Genomic DNA, 16,886 nt, shown 5'->3' with positions numbered 1-16,886 from the left:
ATCCGACTTAATGCGCATTTGTTTATTTAGTTACAAAGCAGCTGCAAAACAGTACGTTGCATACAAGCACATGCTGATGGTGTTGATAGCTCAGGGGGGAGGCAAGATTTAGAGGGGGAGATTCAGGGGTAGGAAGGTGATGTCTCACCTAGAAGTTGTAGTCTGTTGGAGCTATGAAGCATCCTGACTCATCCTTCCATACTATAGATGCTGAAACTGGGTCAGCAAGACAGAAACAGCTCAAATCCTGGGCCAGGGAGATGTCAAGCAGCAAGTCCTGGCCAGGAGTCAAGATTCCCTCCTGCTTTTATTTCTTTATGTAGAGAACAGAGCTCTGAGCTTTCAGAGCAGAAATGCAAACTCAGGTTCCTCAAGACAGTTGTCTTGGTACAGTCCATTTTAGATGTTTGAGAATGATTTCTCCTGGGAATAACTCAAAGTATTGTTGAAGATGTGGAACTAAAACAGAAGGAAAAGGAAAATGAAAACCAGATAGAGAAGAAAGGAAACAGTGCTCATTGTGGGCAGATTCTCTTCCAAACTCAATGAATTCTATTCTTTAATTGCTATATCAACCCTATTAATAGAGTAGGCATTGCCTCATTTTACACGTGAACAAACTTAGCCTGGGAATAGTTACGAATCTTGCCTTAGCTTATTCACCTAATAAGTTATCTTCAGTTCCTAATTATAAAATGACTATTAGATATCCTTTCCTAGCTATTGTATTGACTATAGAGACAAGAGAATCTGGGGTTACAAATCGACTCCTTTCATTTTCTGTATTGATGGCAGTAAGGTGTTAGCCTGCCATGCCTAAGTTCTTGCTGTTTATTTTTGTTTTGTTTATGAATGTGGCAGCTAAGAATTGTGTGCGTGTGGTATGTATGGGTGTGTGTGTGGTATGCATGTGTGTGTATGTGGTATGTATGTATGTGTGTGTGTGTGGTGTGTGTGTGTGTGTTTTATTTGCAGTATCATATAGTGATCACCTCTCTCATATTTTGAATATTGTTTCTTTTTACAGAACAGGGGATTGAGGCTGTGAAGTTCAGTCAAACTCAGGTGGCCAAAGGTGGGTCTTACTCCAGAGACCTTCCCTTCCAAGTTTACCTTACTGGGCTAAGAATGTAGATGTAGCTTCGGGTTAGAGCGTTTGTATAGCACATGGAAGGCTCTGGGTTCATTCTCTGGCATAGGAACAATATTCCCAAGCCCATGTTACTTTTCTTGTATCTAAGTTTCCAAGCCACAGAAAGGAGGAATTCCTTTCAGGTAATTGAAGGCCAACTGTAGCAGGTCTACCACTTCTAGTTTGGGATGGAGTCCAGAACCTGAGAATTTTATCAGCGTTATTTTTTTTTTCTGTCTGCATCTGAAATCCTTCCCCTATCTTTGTTCTAGAGCCAGTTTTTAGGGGCTGAGTCTGACCAGTTATCCAAGAACAAGATGCCAGGCTCCAGATGTCCTGCTATAAACTCAACTTTGCAGGGATGTCCGGGCCCTGCAATCTGTCTGCATAATATCCTTTCTCTGTAGAGAAAGACATTAGAAAAAAAGATGGCTTTCTAAGGCAAGGGACAGGACAGGCACCTTCGTTATGGTATGATAACCATCTGTTTAAGGAGTTAGCACTACTAATTGGTCTCTCACCTTCAATATAAAAAATGCACCTCTAACTCAGGGTCATTGTATAGTTCTCACATCAAAATCTTCATTAAATGAAACCTGAAGTTGTGGTGTAGACTACTCTCGATTTTTTCTTTCTTTTTCTTTTCTTTCCTTTCTTTCTTTTTTTATGTCATGGAAATGAAAATGACTGCCAGGAAGGCACAGAGAAAGCTCGTATGACAGATGGAAGAATTTCTGAGGCCAGGGAAGTCTGTAATTTATATTTCTTAGGGCCAGTACAAAGCACTCTCCAATGAGCCCAGGCTGCCTTACTTTGGGAGGCCAGTCAGTGTGCTGCTAAATGTGGACTGTCTGATAGCTTTGGGTTTTGAGGATGCAATGATCAGACAAAATCCTTGTCCTCACAAAACTTACAATTTTCTAGGTTTCTCCCTCTCACTGAATAGGTGGGTCCTGAAATAAAGGCTAAACTCATAATACAACAGAGTAGAAACTATTCATGATGATTTGTGAACAGATTTTAAAAATGTGCCCAACCCACTTTTCCCCGAAACATAAAACAACTGTACTATCTGCTTTTTACAGTGGCCTGAAACTTCACCATTTGGGACACATTGCAGGCATCTTCTGAATATGAAATTTATAAACACTCTCTTGCTAGCATACAAGCATTTTCAGTGAGAACCTCAACATATAGCTTCTTCCCAACACAGACATCTGAGGACAAAGCATTGGACAATGGAGACCATGCAGGTGGATGAGCAACCCAGAATAGTAAGAAGAGAACTATGTGGTACAGATAGTGTTACTGCCTGCTCTTGGACATCTTCTCTAAACCTTGCAGTCAATATAAATGTCTGTCTTAATTTGTGAAAATCCAGAACCAGAGTGACTTATGTGTACAGTGGAGATATTGTTCGCTTCTGATATTAGTCTTCAAAAGATTCCCTTTTATCTGTCTTCATCCCCTGTTTATCTATTGAGGGAACTAGGCTCATGATTACTATGGGTCACTAATAACTCTGCTTAGGAGCATTGGGGACAAAAAGACCACCAACAAAATGGATAATCACTTGCTTTGTTTGTTTTTTTCAGTTTCAACTTGCTGAACCAATGAAGAGACCATATGTATACATACATATATTGCTTCCTACAATTGACTAAAGATGAGTAGATGAGTAAAATTCAACCCACTCTAGGGTCCTTCTGTTGCGCCAAATGAGTTGATGACAACGATGTAATAAATTTCTAGCCTCTGATCCTACTGTCACTGCTACATGGAATTCCTTCCAGCATGCCAGCCACATTTAGAATAACCTTTCTTCTGTACACCATAGTCTACTTTTTTGACCCCTGACTGATCTTATAATTTTCTTGGACTTATTACAGTTCTGCACTGTTAGACACCATAGTTCTCAGGTATTTGATCTCTAACTACACATCTTATAGAGAGAGATGGGATCATACATATTCCTAGTGTTTAGTGAGTAGCATGCACTGTAGTATTTTTTAATTGAATGGAATTATTTACCTGCCATTCTGCTCCAATGCTGGGTTGCCAGCCTTAAGTTGGGCTGAATGGTACCAAAGGATAAGAGAAATATTAAAGCTGACCAAGTTTTCAGGAAAACAGTACCACTAGATTCCCGGAATCTCTCTCAAGGTTTAGAAGGAATACATGTTCTGAATACACAATTGTTAGTCCGTGGGAGCCAGTGAGTGAAAAGAGATTTATAGGAAAGGAGGAGAGCACTGAAGACAAGGGAACCTGGAAACTGTATTTGGAGCTACAACTATGAGGATGCTTATCACTGTGCTTTTTCTAGAATCATGCTTTGTAGTAAGGTGTGAATTTGGAGGAAGAAAGACACCAGAGAAGAGCAGTGATCCAGCTTATGATATATGTACTCACAGAAGTAACCGGGGTAGGAAAGAAGGGAACATTCTGGAATTAGATATGTACCTGTGGACATGAAAAAAATGAGTAAGAAACCTCAGATCCAGAGCCTAGATCGTGTACACTGGGAGTTAAAGGTATACAGTGCACGCCGGGTGGATCCTGCAGAGCATCAGTCAGGATTGTGAGCACATGCTTCCTTTCCCTATCCTAAGAGGAGAAGACTTCCGAAAGGGCAGGGAATGTCACTATGTTGGGTCCTGGGGGAGAGGGGCTGAGATCATTTACCTCCCCCAGTCTTCTGGTGTTCAGGCTGTGGGCCATCTGTCTCTGGGGGCAAATTATATTTTGGACAAAGGCCAAGAACTGGAGAGAAAAGGGCTAGCAAAGACTGACTCTTTACCCAACAACTCTCTGAATAACCTCCTAAGCCTTTGTTGTTTTTATAATGTGTTGACTACATAATTTGTTGTAGGCTTTTTGGTTGTCTTCACCATCCTGATCTGACATGAGATCTGCTATTATTGGAGGAAAGGAATTTGAACTTGGAAAATATCCAGAAGGGACAGGCAAACAATGCCTTCACCTTCTTTCCAGGACTGACTCTTGTACATGGCCTCAGGTACAGCTGTCTATTTTTCCCATCTGTAAAGTGGGATAATAACTCTGCTTTGGCAGAGTACCATGGGAAAAAAGTGTTCACCACATTTCTCCTTTGAACTCAGTGTGTTATCATTGTCATGACAGCCCCATCTTCTTGCTCCCTTTGAAGGCACAGGCACAAACCTGGAAGCATCTCACACATGCATGCCTCTCCCTGTTCCTCCTAGCAGAACTGTAAGAAGGGCACCTCATGTGATCGAGTGGTTGAATGGGAAGAGGCAGAAGATAAACAAGGCAGTGAAGAGCTTCAGATCCCAGCAGCATCCATGAGCCCAGCTATAGCAACGCCTATCATTGATAGGAATAACATCACAGATGGACACTGACTGACTGTTTTCTTTTTACGTACAGTGTTCTCTGAGGATGCTATCAATGTCTAAGGGAACCTCTGGTGTCTTCAGGGGCTGGAAGTAGATTCCAGAGGCCCTATTTACAGTGGGATAAGGAGTTCATAGATCCTTAGTAGCAGTTGAAAGAGTTTGAAGTTGGAGAATTTCATGGATTCCAATTTCCCAGGCACATGCCTTTATATTCAGATTAGACTTCAGCACAAACTTGTAGGCACCCTTTCCCTCTCTCCTTTTCCCCCTTTGCCTCTTTCTGGGCTGATTCCATTAATTTCCTCTGATGGCACATAGAACCCTGCACCAACGCAGCCCTCAACGCTCTCCTTATCCATCTCACAGCAGAGAGGCCATTTGAATGAATATATGTTCCCCATTTTCTTTGCATTATAAATTCAGTGTTGTGGGGAAAGGAACAAAATATAATGGCAAGGCCTCCACAGAGAAATGTCCTTATTTGAGAAGAGGAGTTTTATAGGGGGACAATTGACAGCCTCTCACTACACTGGGCACATTTTTTTCTCTCTGTACAACTGCATCACTGCTAATGACAAATGAAGAATGTTTGATAGCTGGCTCCGTTGTCTGACAGCTACAGTTTTGGCCAGAGGGCCATGGCAGGCTTAAGACTTCTGTTCAAAATGAGTTAAACATATTAGGCATTATGAAGGCGCAGAAGCCTCGAGAAGGAACGCTGAAGTGAGTGATCCGGGTAGGCTCCTGGGTACACAACTTGCAAAGCAGATGTCATTCTAATAATGTGTGATATAGAACATGCCTGGCCTAAACCCTGCTGGATGAAATATGAAGCCCCGTTGGTGATATTTAATACCATTTTATGAGGTGCCATCTTATAAAGACAATGCCCGCCGTATGTGGAATGCTTAAGGTATTTTGCCAAAGGCATAGGGAGGTATCTGGAGTAAGTAGAATTTTTATTATTTTATAAGCCTTTACTTTGTAATATTTCTGTTTCCACATTATTGTGAGGGCGCACTGCCCTAACCCTTTGTGGAGGGAACTTGATGAGCGGCTTGCCACTAGATTGACGGATAGCCCTTGCTGTTCTGGAAGAAAAAACTGGTTCCTACCTGCATACATTCTTCAAAAAAAAACCTCCAAGAGGAAACACAGCTTTGCTAGAAGCATTCTTCAAGCAGGGACTTTGAGGCCAACATACAAAAATATTGCCATTTTCCAAGTGGATCATCTCCAGGGTTAATGGGGGATTTGTGTGGACCGCAGCTACCTGAACACAGTTTTTCCTTCCTCTACGGATTCTGACATGGAGAATCCATAAAAGCTTCTAATTTTGGGTTCCCTTCAGGGTATGATAAGGTGGAAGAGGTTTGCTAAATGTAGCTAAATCACAGGCAAAGCAGTATTGTGGTGCTTGCTTCTCCGAAAGCCCTAAGTGTGTGAGCCAGGATGGCTCAAGGCTGCCAGCATTTTCCCTATGAAACACAGATAGGGCAAGAGTGTAGTTGGTAACAAGAGCACCCCATTTGAAACCCATCATGCTCATGTTTGTTGTAAATACCTTCACAGTTACCACTGCACATTCCCCATAAGGCATTCCAGAGGTACAAGCCACCTAACTACAGGATTCTGGGAAGGGAGCACACACCACATTCTCTAAGCAATGCCTGTTCTGTATATCTGATGTTCTGGGCAATGTTACTTCTTGGAGGATCTGTTATGTGAAGTATCCTGTATGGCTGTTCATGCAATAAAGGAGGGTTTGTTGTTGTTTGTTGTTGTTGTTGTTGTTGTTTTATGAAGAATTGTCTTTGGGCTTTGAGAGCTAAGTTTAGGTTTGAGACAATGAAAGAAAATATGAAACAATTTTCCAGATCATATGCTATGCTACATAAGCAAGGACAAAATCCAGGACAAGTTACTTGAATACATCTTTGCCTAACGATATGCATGAATCAAACAGTGTTCCCCTCCTCCCCATCCCGTGTGTGTGTGTGTGTGTGTGTGTGTTTTCACACATTTATGAAGAGGTTTTAGGCTTCCACCTTATTTGTGATAGGATCTCTTTTTTTTGTTTGTCTGTTTATATGCCAGACTAGTGGCCCCAAGCTTCCAGGGATTCTCCTTGTAGGAACTCTAAAGTTACAAACCCGAGCAAGGATTTAAACTCAGGTCTCATGCTTGCACAGCAACAGCTTGTTTATCCTTATATCATCTCTCCCACCAACTGCAGTATTCTTTGTTTATAGTGAGCATACAGACCGTGCAGAGTATCCTGATGTATGCATATCCTAGACATGCTTGGATGCTTGGATGGCCTGTCTTTCCTGTGGATTCCCTGTCACCACCAGTAACACTATTTGCTATGCATATAGTTTCATGTCTATAATTCAGTGGATTTATACTCATGGCTTTGTTTTCATTACTATGCAATTGAATTAAATGTTAGTAATGAATAGACTATGGATGCAAAAGGAAAGAGATGTTCCTCTGTTATGATACACACAGTTTTGTAATATCAGTGAAAGCGAGGCTCTGAGAGGCAAGCTGTTGAACACACATGACTTTCATGAAGGTTCAAGAGGTTATTAAAATTAAAAGCACTTTGGATTCATATTGCTTCACAAATGTCTGAAATCTTTCTCTCATGTGAAGAAACCAAGAAAGGAAATTGCAGCCTGTGGATACTGGGTGCACTTTTGGGTAATGATTTGAGTACCATGATCTTCTGAAGAGATCAGATGACTGCAGATAGTCAGCATTTGTGTCTTACCTTAAAGCAAGTCATGCCACTTCTAGTAGATTACTCAGAGTCACATGCTTTAGCCCGGACTATTTCTCAGTATGTCCCTTTGCAGACAACCTGAGTCCTTCAAAGTTTATATTCTCCAAACTGTAGTGAGCAGAATGGCTATTGTCTGCAACGAGATGGGTGACCATGACTACATTTGGAGAAAGGGTTGGTATTTGAAATGCAATAATAAATTGATGAGCAGAGGATGGACACAGCTTTTGGAACTTGATGACCACTTCTGCTATTTTGTACAAATAACCATGAGAAGGCATGTCAGTCTTTCCCAACTCATTTCCCCATTTGTAAAAGAGGATAATTTTCGCTCCACAAGGCTCTCCCCCAATTCCCTTGGCCTTGCACCATTTCTTGGCCTACAAGAGACATCAAGTGCAATCTTTGACATTGTCTGAGCATGAGCAACTCAGCTGTGACTACCACTGCTTTGAAGACTGTGGTCATCATTGTTACCCTTTCTGTATACCTTCCTTCTGCACTCTGCAGCTACCAGGGTAAACATTGCTTCAGTCCCACCTGGACTACAGTTTGGGAGACTTGTCTTCTGGCCACTCATCTTACATGCATGGAATGAGGGCATCTAGCAACCACAGATTTCCCTGTTGCTTCTGATTTATGCCACGATCCTATGTACATTTCTGAAATGAGATCAAACTATCACTGATTAAGCTGAGGTCTTCCTGGTCTGGCCTCTGTGGGAGAAGATGCACTTAATTCTCAAAAGAGCCTAGGAAACAGGAGGCCTGGGGAGCACCTTCTCAGAGGTAAAGGGGGGGAGGAATGGGATGAGGAAAGGGATGAGGAACTGTGGGAGGGGGTACTGGGAGGGGAGCAACAACTGGAATGTAAATGAATAAAATAATTTTTAAAAATTAAAAATATTAAAAATGTGTAACTGAATGTTAGCTCCAAACTTCTTGAATTTTTGTAATTTTGTGGATTATTACAAGGTAGTCTATTTGTTTCTCTTTACTGGAAATGAATATTGCTCTATGTGGTTCCTGTAAAGAATTTGATATGGATTGCTCTCAGCACTGCACACTTTTTGTGAAGCTTCCTGGGCACAGCTTCAGGCTCAGACTGCTATGTGCTTTGAAAACCACCTCACCCAGAAAGAGTGTCAACTTGTTATTTCCTGGAAAGTTGAGTTAGGAGACATTGAAACCTCTGCTTAAATTCTCTCCCCAATGTCAATAATTTTCATCTCTTTACCATTCACAGAATCCTAGAACTGCCAAGGATCCCTAGGCTTCTGGAGCAGTGTTCTTGTAAGATTCTGATGAGCCTGAGTTTACTGAGGACCCCCTGAGTGAACAATGCAGAGCTGGGGAACGATGCAAAAGCCAGAGAAATTTATTGTTCCAGCTTGTTGGGGTCATCCTGCACCTGAAGAAGAGGCAGAGGCCCCAGGCAACTCATTTGACAAATTTTTATACAGTTTTCAGAAGTAGAATAGAGCAACAGCAACTAGGCACAATGTGATTGGCAGAATAGTGTGACTTTTAAATTGATTGATCCTTAGGGAATGAGGTAGCAAGGGGTTCCTTTATCTGTGGGTGGCTAACAGTCTGACCTGAGGAATGTGTCTATGTCCTCTGGGCTTCCCTTATCTGCAGGTGGCCTATGGTCAGCCCCCTGCTGTGGTCTGAGGAATGTAATTAGCCTCTTCCTTTCAGAGGGGAGGGGTGCCTATGTGCTCTATGACCTTTCTCTTCTAGAATGGGAGGAGTCTGGTGGAATTTTCCAAAGTTCCTGAGCTGACCTCTTCTTTCTGAAGTACTCATCCAGAGAAGCCTGACTACTCAGGGTGTTCTGTAAATGTTCACAGAGGACCCTGAAGTCTCTGTCTTCACCTTGTCATTTGTAAACATGAAGTGGAGGCTTTTCTCCTTGCCAGTCGTGTGGATCAATAGGCACCTACAATAAAAGCTTCATCTTCCCACAGTAACATGCAAACTACCAGCAAGCTTAGAGAACTCCAAAATTCAGGTAACTATACTTGTTTGTTGGAGAGTTATAGCGGGTAATGTGCCTTCTTGTCACTGTTTCAAACTTTGGTAATTATGCTTTAGAATGATTGAAGTGTGAAATATAAATTTATTTGTTACATACTACTGTGAGTACTTGAATGTTAAAGATATCTATTTAGGTATATCACCAGGTATATATAGAAAAGAAATTCTTTTTTTAAATTTTAAATTTATTTTTTATTAGCTATTTTCTTTATTTACATTTCAAATGATATCCCCATTCCTTCCCCCCTCCCCCTGCTCACCAACCCACCCTCCCCCTCTTCCGGGCCCTGACATTCCTCCTACTCTAGGGCATAGAACCTTCACAGGACCAAGGTCTTTTTCCCCTATTGATGACAGACTAGGCTATCCTCTGCTACATATGCAGCTGAGGTCATGAGTCCTACCATGTGTTCTCTTTGGTTAGTGGTTTAATCCCTGGGAGCTCTGAGGTTACTGGTTAGTTCATATTGTAATCCATCCTGGGACAACACTCTTCAAATGTTCCAGGCAAAGCTGTGCACATGTCACAAAGTCATGTCACTGTGAGTTTCCTGGATCCTTCATATCATAGTATGTGGAAGCTGCATTGAGCCAGGTCATTTCAGCATCTTTAGTTTGCTATGTCCCATATATAGGCTTTGGTTTAGATTTGTTGCCCTTTTGTGACCCTCTCTATTACTTTTTCTAAAAGGCATTTTAAGGCATATAATAATAGTATATATTTACAAACTGCTCAGTTTGATAAGTTTTGAAATTTTTATGTTTATAAAACTATTGCTATAACAAAGATAATAAAAATATCTCCCACTGCTCAAAGGTTCCTAGTATCTTTTTACACTTCTTTATCGACCCTGTTGCTTGGAGGTTACTCATTGACTTTGCCACCTAGACTGGATGCTAAGCCATGCTCTTATCTTACCACTTTGTACTTGTAACTGAGTAAGTACCATTTCTACCTCCTTCAACCCGAATGTCTAAGTGAATTTTTCTGCACTCACTCTTTCACTTCCCACTCTAATACTTCTCCATTAATGACCTCCTTGTCTGGATCAAACTGCATGCTTTTCTGCTAGAGTCATGTTATTTTACTGACCTGCTGGGTGGTCCACCTGTTTAACTGCTGCATCCCTGACACTGACTTACTACCAGCTAGCATCTGACTCTTGTTAGCTGTCACACTCTGTATGGCAAATAATTTTGTACTGCCACCACTCCACAGTCAGTCCCCTGTACTGTCTAGGATCTAGCTGGCTCCATTTCCCCACCGCCTGATTCTGGAAGTCTTCCTGAACAGCTGATTGACATTAGTGACCTAATCAAGTTTTGGCTTTTGACATCTGGGAGTGAATCCATCCACCATCACATGACTGTTAAGAAAGCATTGGCTACTAAAATTAAACCAACACTGTACTGGCTATATTTTTAATTCCTAGAGCTCTTCTGAATCACAAGCCGCTTCAGTGTCACAGGCATGAATGCCTTTGGCCTACAGGTAGGTTGAGCTGAAGTATTGGTTAATAGATGATTTGGGTTGTTGAAAAGATAATACATTATGACGAGGACAATTGGGGGCCTATTTTCTGCAGAATCACCATGGACTTCTGTTTGCTTTTGAACGTTCAGAGTTTTCTTTACTTAGAATTGTCCAAAGGACACAAGTCATTACAGTTTCTCCATCTCTGCCTTCACCAACATTGGAGATAGATAGATAGATAGATAGATAGATAGAGAGAGAGAGACTAAACAGCAAAACATTTAACTAGGTTTTTAAAAAAAACAAAACAAAACAAAACATGTATACAGTCACCACCATGGTCAAATGGAGCTACTTGGTGTTATACTTTACTGGCTGAGACCACTTCTTCTCTTACAGCATAGTGGACAGGAATAAAGCTTAGAAAGTTCTAACACCAGAAGTTAACATGGAGCCTGCCGAAGAAACCTTGCTTGCCTTAGCTAATCTCCCACCTCAACTTTAGACCCAACTCTGGACAAACTCCCTGGTCATCATCATCCCAGGGGTGTCCTCGGATCTTTGGCACTTGACTTGTGTCCTGTTGAGATGTTCTGTTGTGGGACCTGGACACAGTGGTAGTCCATTTGCATGAATCACGCACTGAAGCTTCATTTCTATATTGCCCTTGGTATCAACTGAAGTTGGAGTGTGAATTTCATCCTACATATCCTGTGAAAGAATCAGAGTTTATATATATAAATGTATATATATATATATATGTATATATATATTTTCTTTTAAGAGATGAACTTGTGAAAAGAGCAGTGAGACAAAGGAATTGGGACACATAGAACCCTTTCCACCTTTGAGGAGACCTTGCAGGAGTCACAGAACTATCCTTACACACTTAAATAGCCTCAGGACCATTGTTACTGAGCTTAGTAAGGTGTTCATTCATACTTCTAGTCAGTGCTGTATCAGATACTGTTACTTGTTTAGGAATCTTAGTATATTTCCAAAATACAATTAACTTAGATTGACAAATTAAATCTATCAATCCACATAGTTTTTTTGTACATAATCTCATATAGACATTTAAGAAAAACATATGCCTTGAGACATCTTCAAGGATTAGGAGTGACAGCTTTAGGGTATAGTGACGGTGTTTGACTCCCAGGAGATGATCAGTCGATTCAAGCAGTCTTTTGCAGAGAATCTCTGCCATCCAGTAAATTGTGAAATTAGCCCTAGCCAGACCCCTTTATGTCTTTCCTTGGTAAAATTGGTGTTATCTGTGTGTTTTGTTTGTATGTTTGTGGAGTGACCAAAGAAAATAGAAGGAACAGTGGATGTGAACAGTACAAATCCTATAGTTGGTGATGGAGTGTTCGCGTACAGCCCATATAGACAAGTAAATGAATCCCCATCTTTTTAATTTGGCTTGCAGTTAAATTGATTATTTTCCTGTAGCTTCTCCCTTGAACAGACTTCTGCTTTATAAAGATGGGGTGAGAGTGATATATAGGGAAATAGTGTAGTAATGTCTCTTTGGAGTTGGAGATAAATAAAAATAACACAGTTGCCCACACAGTGCACTTAGATGTAAACCATTAGATGGTTTCACTTCTTTAATCACTCATTCAACACCTGTTTATTGAGCTCATATATACACTAGACACTGTAACAATTAGGGACATAAATATGAATTTGCAAAGTCTCTTCCTACAGGGTGGCTTGTAAGGAACCTTATTTCTTTGAAATGATGAGCTGCCAGCACAGAGCATTTCAAGCAGGCTAGACTTCTTGAGTTTGTATACAAAGAAGTCAGTTTCCCAAAGTATGTTCTGTAGAACAGGAACCTAGATGTACCTCGGGACACACACATTAACATACACTTACACACACACACACTCACACACACATACACATGCATGCACTCATACACATGGAGGTGGGGGTGAAAGAGAGAGACAGAGAGAAACAGAGAGAGATGGAGAGAGAGATGGAGAGAGAGAGAGAGAGACAGACAGATAGACAGACAGACAGACATATCTGTAACCAATGTTTGGAAAATGGCTAGCTCTTACCTTAATTGAGGAGTTACATAGTACACTCATTTATTTAAGACTGAAAATTTTTAGAAAATATTGTTTAATCCAACATTTCCAAGCTCACTTAATTGGGGTAGCCTTCTCTGGAGTAAGTGTAATAACTCCCATGGAACTCATGTTAGGGTAGCACAGGATTAAGTAAAAGTGGAAATCGATGTCCAGAAAAAGCATTCAGTTTCTCCCCTGACTTTGTAGCAGAGGCATCGTCCCTTAGAGGCCTCATTACTTTGCCTCTCACACTTTAGCTCAGTAGCATTGATAATAATGACATATATATTTAATACACAGACTATGCATAGATATATGTATATATATATGTATGTATGTATATATAGTTTACAAAGTGAAATAATAGAAGACCCCAAAATATACCAGCGTTAAAATTGGCCTACTTTCTCCTCAAATGTAGCTCTTATGAAATCACCAATGCTTCCATTATAAAGTCTTAGGTACATTTCCATCCCAAATCACCTGGACTATTTTTCTATTATCAACTGCATGAGTAGAATTTAATGAGATCAGCTCAAATAAAATTTGCCCTCATGCTGCCTTTGCTTGTCAATTTCCATTTTCTGAACATCACTGATGGGGGTTCCACCCAGACTCCTTTCTGAATCTTTGAGGAATCCTTCTATGCTTAAGAACTATAAATCAAGGTTAATTGAAGAAAAATGAGAGAAAATGTGTTTTTATGTTGCTCTGATGGAGCTGAGGCTGGCCAATAATTGCAAAACAATGCGTAGTTGAAAAATAGGAGCTGACAATTCAAAGCAGCAGATACTGATTGCATGGGATTCCGGGATTATGCAGAACAACGTGGCTCCCTTTCCCCTGCAATTCCTTGGGCAGGGCTTGTAGACCAAGTCCATACTGCAATAGCAAGCCTTTTAGTTATTCAGTATATCATTTGACAAGACCTTTAGTTTGGGTTCGTAAAGTTGACTTCATTCCCTTGGTAGTGTGGTAAAACTTTCTTTCATATACAGCTCTTGTTTCAAATTTCATGTGATTCCCCCAACCAGCTTTCCTTCTGGACACTGTTGCTACCATCAAATGGAAAATACACAGAAATAAGAGATTAAAAAATGTAAATTTTATAAACAGAAATCAAAGGTCCTAAATCCTTAGCAAAGAAAAGCTAACATAAGTAAGAACATTAAAACACACACATAAATAGTGCTTCTAGGCTGAATACGTTAAATAATTCAGCAGTTAAGTCATAAGCGTTCTTAAACTTAAGTATAAAATGCCCTTGACAATATTTCACAGCCGTGCATTTCTTTAAAATATTTAGCATTCTCATTAAAGAGAATGACTTTAGTTTATATATTAGTTGCACTCTTGCTTGTTAATATGAGGGAATTTAGGGGCAAAAGGCATTCTTATGTATATAAGCAAAAGGGAATTTATATACCAAGTTGGACAACTGTTCACTTTTTATTTATTTCTGAATCATCAGCATCTGCATATAGCTATACAACATTTAAACAGATTTGTTCCTTAATGTGCAATATTAATATTCTTGGCCCCAAAGTGCCATTTGCTAATGCCATTGTGAAGACGGGTTCCTTCAAAGCTACACAGAAGTCTGTGCTTTAGAAAGACTTAATGAACCTTACACTTTTTGGAATCCCGACACTGTAATGCCTATTACATATTCATTGCCCGAATGGAAGACTTCCTTTAACTCTGCGATTCCTGGTGTAGTTCTCTGTAAAACATTGTCAAAAGTCACCAGAGACTTTCGTGGAAAATTGTGACTCTTGATAGCAGGATGTAATAGGGAGGCTTAGAGTGGGGAAGCCAGGAGTCTATCGCCCCACAGGGAGACGTTTTGACAGACAAATGGATGGATAATACAATTTTTTGACATAATGGGATGAAAAAGTTTGTGCCAGAAAGGAGTGAATTAAAGTTATTACTTTAAAAGAAAGTCTGAAGTTTGAAATCATCAGCATTTCCAGTGTGTGCTTCATTGGCAGAGGAAACTTTCAGAACAGACACACCAGCAGGTGATGGAGAGTTACTAACAAGGCCTCCATAATACTTTAGCTACCTTGTTGGAAGTATCAACAATAATAAATCCAGTAGGATTTTTTCCTCCCACATTTTCAATGAAGAAACTCTAACATTGTTCTTTTATTTTTCCACATTCCAACTATCGAAAGCAAATGATCACTGTTCAGAAGTGTGGGACAGAATGGGACACAGCATGGTATCAATTTCACCCCATGGAAAAGTGCTCCCAAAGGTAATGACAGGCTCAGAAATGTACAGTGACAGGGGCAGTATGTCTGCTGACACATGAAAACTGATTTGAAAGGCTTAACCCATCTCTTGATGCCAGCTTGAAGACTGGCCTCTTCAAAACACTGCTCCTAACCATGCACCTTCTTTCTCTTAACTTTCTCCATTTTATTTTATACCCTTAAGAACTGCTAACCTACCTCACTCACATTAATATTAGTGCATTCTATGCTTTACAAAGTGCTGGACCTTGTACCTTTCCCATTACACATCCTCTTTGTAGAAATGATAGCTATTGAATCTCTGTTCTACTCCAGTCTCTGAGAGCCACCCAGACTATGACTACATCTTCACATTTCAAAGCTTCCCAGGTTGGAACTGATGCAAAGCTTGTAAGGCATTCTCAATGCTGGACCAGCAATTACTTGTTTATTTATGCACCCTAAGTCTACTTCTACCTGAGCCCTGGATCTAGCCAAGTGCTAGGCACACATCTGGAGCTCAATCCACACTTGGCAAAGGTTAAAGGGTACTATTAGATGAGAAGAACATAAGGCATGTCTCATTTTGTCTTAGGACACATCTTAATAAAGTTTTTTTTTTTGCCCTTAAAATTTTTGAAGGTGGGTAATTATCAGCATATGACAACTGCTAGAAAAGGATTTTGCTTAATTCCATAGGAAAATGAACAGTTAAACATGGAAGGAAGAAGGCCCCCAAATGCTAAGTATAGGGCTGGAGAATGGCTCCACAGGTGTTTGCTGCTCTTGCAGAGCACCCACTCTGGAACTCTGGATCCAGGGATCTGATGTCCTCTTTTGACTTCTATGGGTACCCACATGAAGGCATCTCTCTCTCTCTCTCTCTCTCTCTCTCTCTCTCTCTCTCTTCTTTCCTCCCTCCTTCCCTCCTTCTCCCTCTCTCTCTTCCCCTCCCAATGTCTCTCTGTGTTTATGTAAGTGCTAAGCTGTGGAACGTGTATAAGTGACCAATATCTTGGCTAGCACTGTCTCCTAGGCACTGCTATAGAAACTCCAGTGCTTAACATTAATGGGGAAGACTAAACTGTAGACCTTGAAAGATGAGTTTTAAAAATAGTATACAATGTTCATGACACATAAATCAAAACATTACATTGTGTATCACCATGCAATTTTATTTGTTGACTATACTTTAATAAAGTAGGGAAACTCAAATCAATAGTAAGTTATAGAAAATAGTAATTTGATGTCATTCAAGTTTCATGTTTATATAAAATTAAATAAATCCACCTCTCTCTCTCTCTCTCTCTCTCTCTCTCTCTCTCTCTCTCTCTCTCTGTGTGTGTGTGTGTGTGTGTGTGTGTGTAGACTGGCAGGACTCAGGACTCAGTTCTCTCCTTCCACCATGTTGGCACTGGAGATTAAACTAGGTCCTAGGGTTGACAGTGATCTTATCCACTGAGTCAACTTTTAATTGAGTTTTAGGAATGTCATGTTATTCAAAACAATTACAAACTCAATGTTTACTTGGAGAGAAAAATTTCAGTGTTTCAACTTTAGATTCATATATTGACTTTTTATTCATAGGCTACAGATAGTAGTGTTTATATTTCTTTTGATGCTTCTGAATAACATAGTTGCATTTATAACAGAGACATAAGGAATAATTACATTGCTCTGCAATACCTTTTTGGTATTAGAATGATGGCAGTAAACATTTGCTAATTCCTCATATTGTTTCAGGAGACACAC

General features: G+C 40.3%; 2 long non-coding RNA genes across 3 annotated transcripts in view; one reads left to right on the top strand and one right to left on the bottom strand.

The window, feature by feature from the left end:
- The window catches only part of LOC116070759, a 90,398-nt gene extending 87,505 nt beyond the window's left edge, over window positions 1-2,893 (top strand). The window contains exons 8-10 of one of the 2 annotated variants that reach the window (XR_004110550.1): window positions 1,028-1,075; window positions 2,218-2,385; window positions 2,728-2,893. This is a non-coding gene — a long non-coding RNA (uncharacterized LOC116070759). Of the gene's footprint in view, window positions 1-1,027; window positions 1,076-2,217; window positions 2,407-2,727 lie in introns of both variants that reach the window. The other variant, XR_004110549.1, reaches the window with a different exon arrangement.
- Window positions 132-8,970, bottom strand: LOC116070760. Its single transcript, XR_004110551.1, has 3 exons — window positions 8,898-8,970; window positions 7,289-7,433; window positions 132-459 (listed from the first exon to the last, which is right to left on the bottom strand). It is a non-coding gene; the product is annotated as an uncharacterized LOC116070760 (long non-coding RNA).
- Window positions 8,971-16,886: the final 7,916 nt, after the last annotated feature.

This window comes from Mastomys coucha, unplaced genomic scaffold (assembly GCF_008632895.1).
Source record: "Mastomys coucha isolate ucsf_1 unplaced genomic scaffold, UCSF_Mcou_1 pScaffold22, whole genome shotgun sequence".
Classification (NCBI taxonomy): Eukaryota; Metazoa; Chordata; class Mammalia; order Rodentia; family Muridae; genus Mastomys; species Mastomys coucha.
This window is presented reverse-complemented; position numbering and strand designations above follow the sequence as displayed.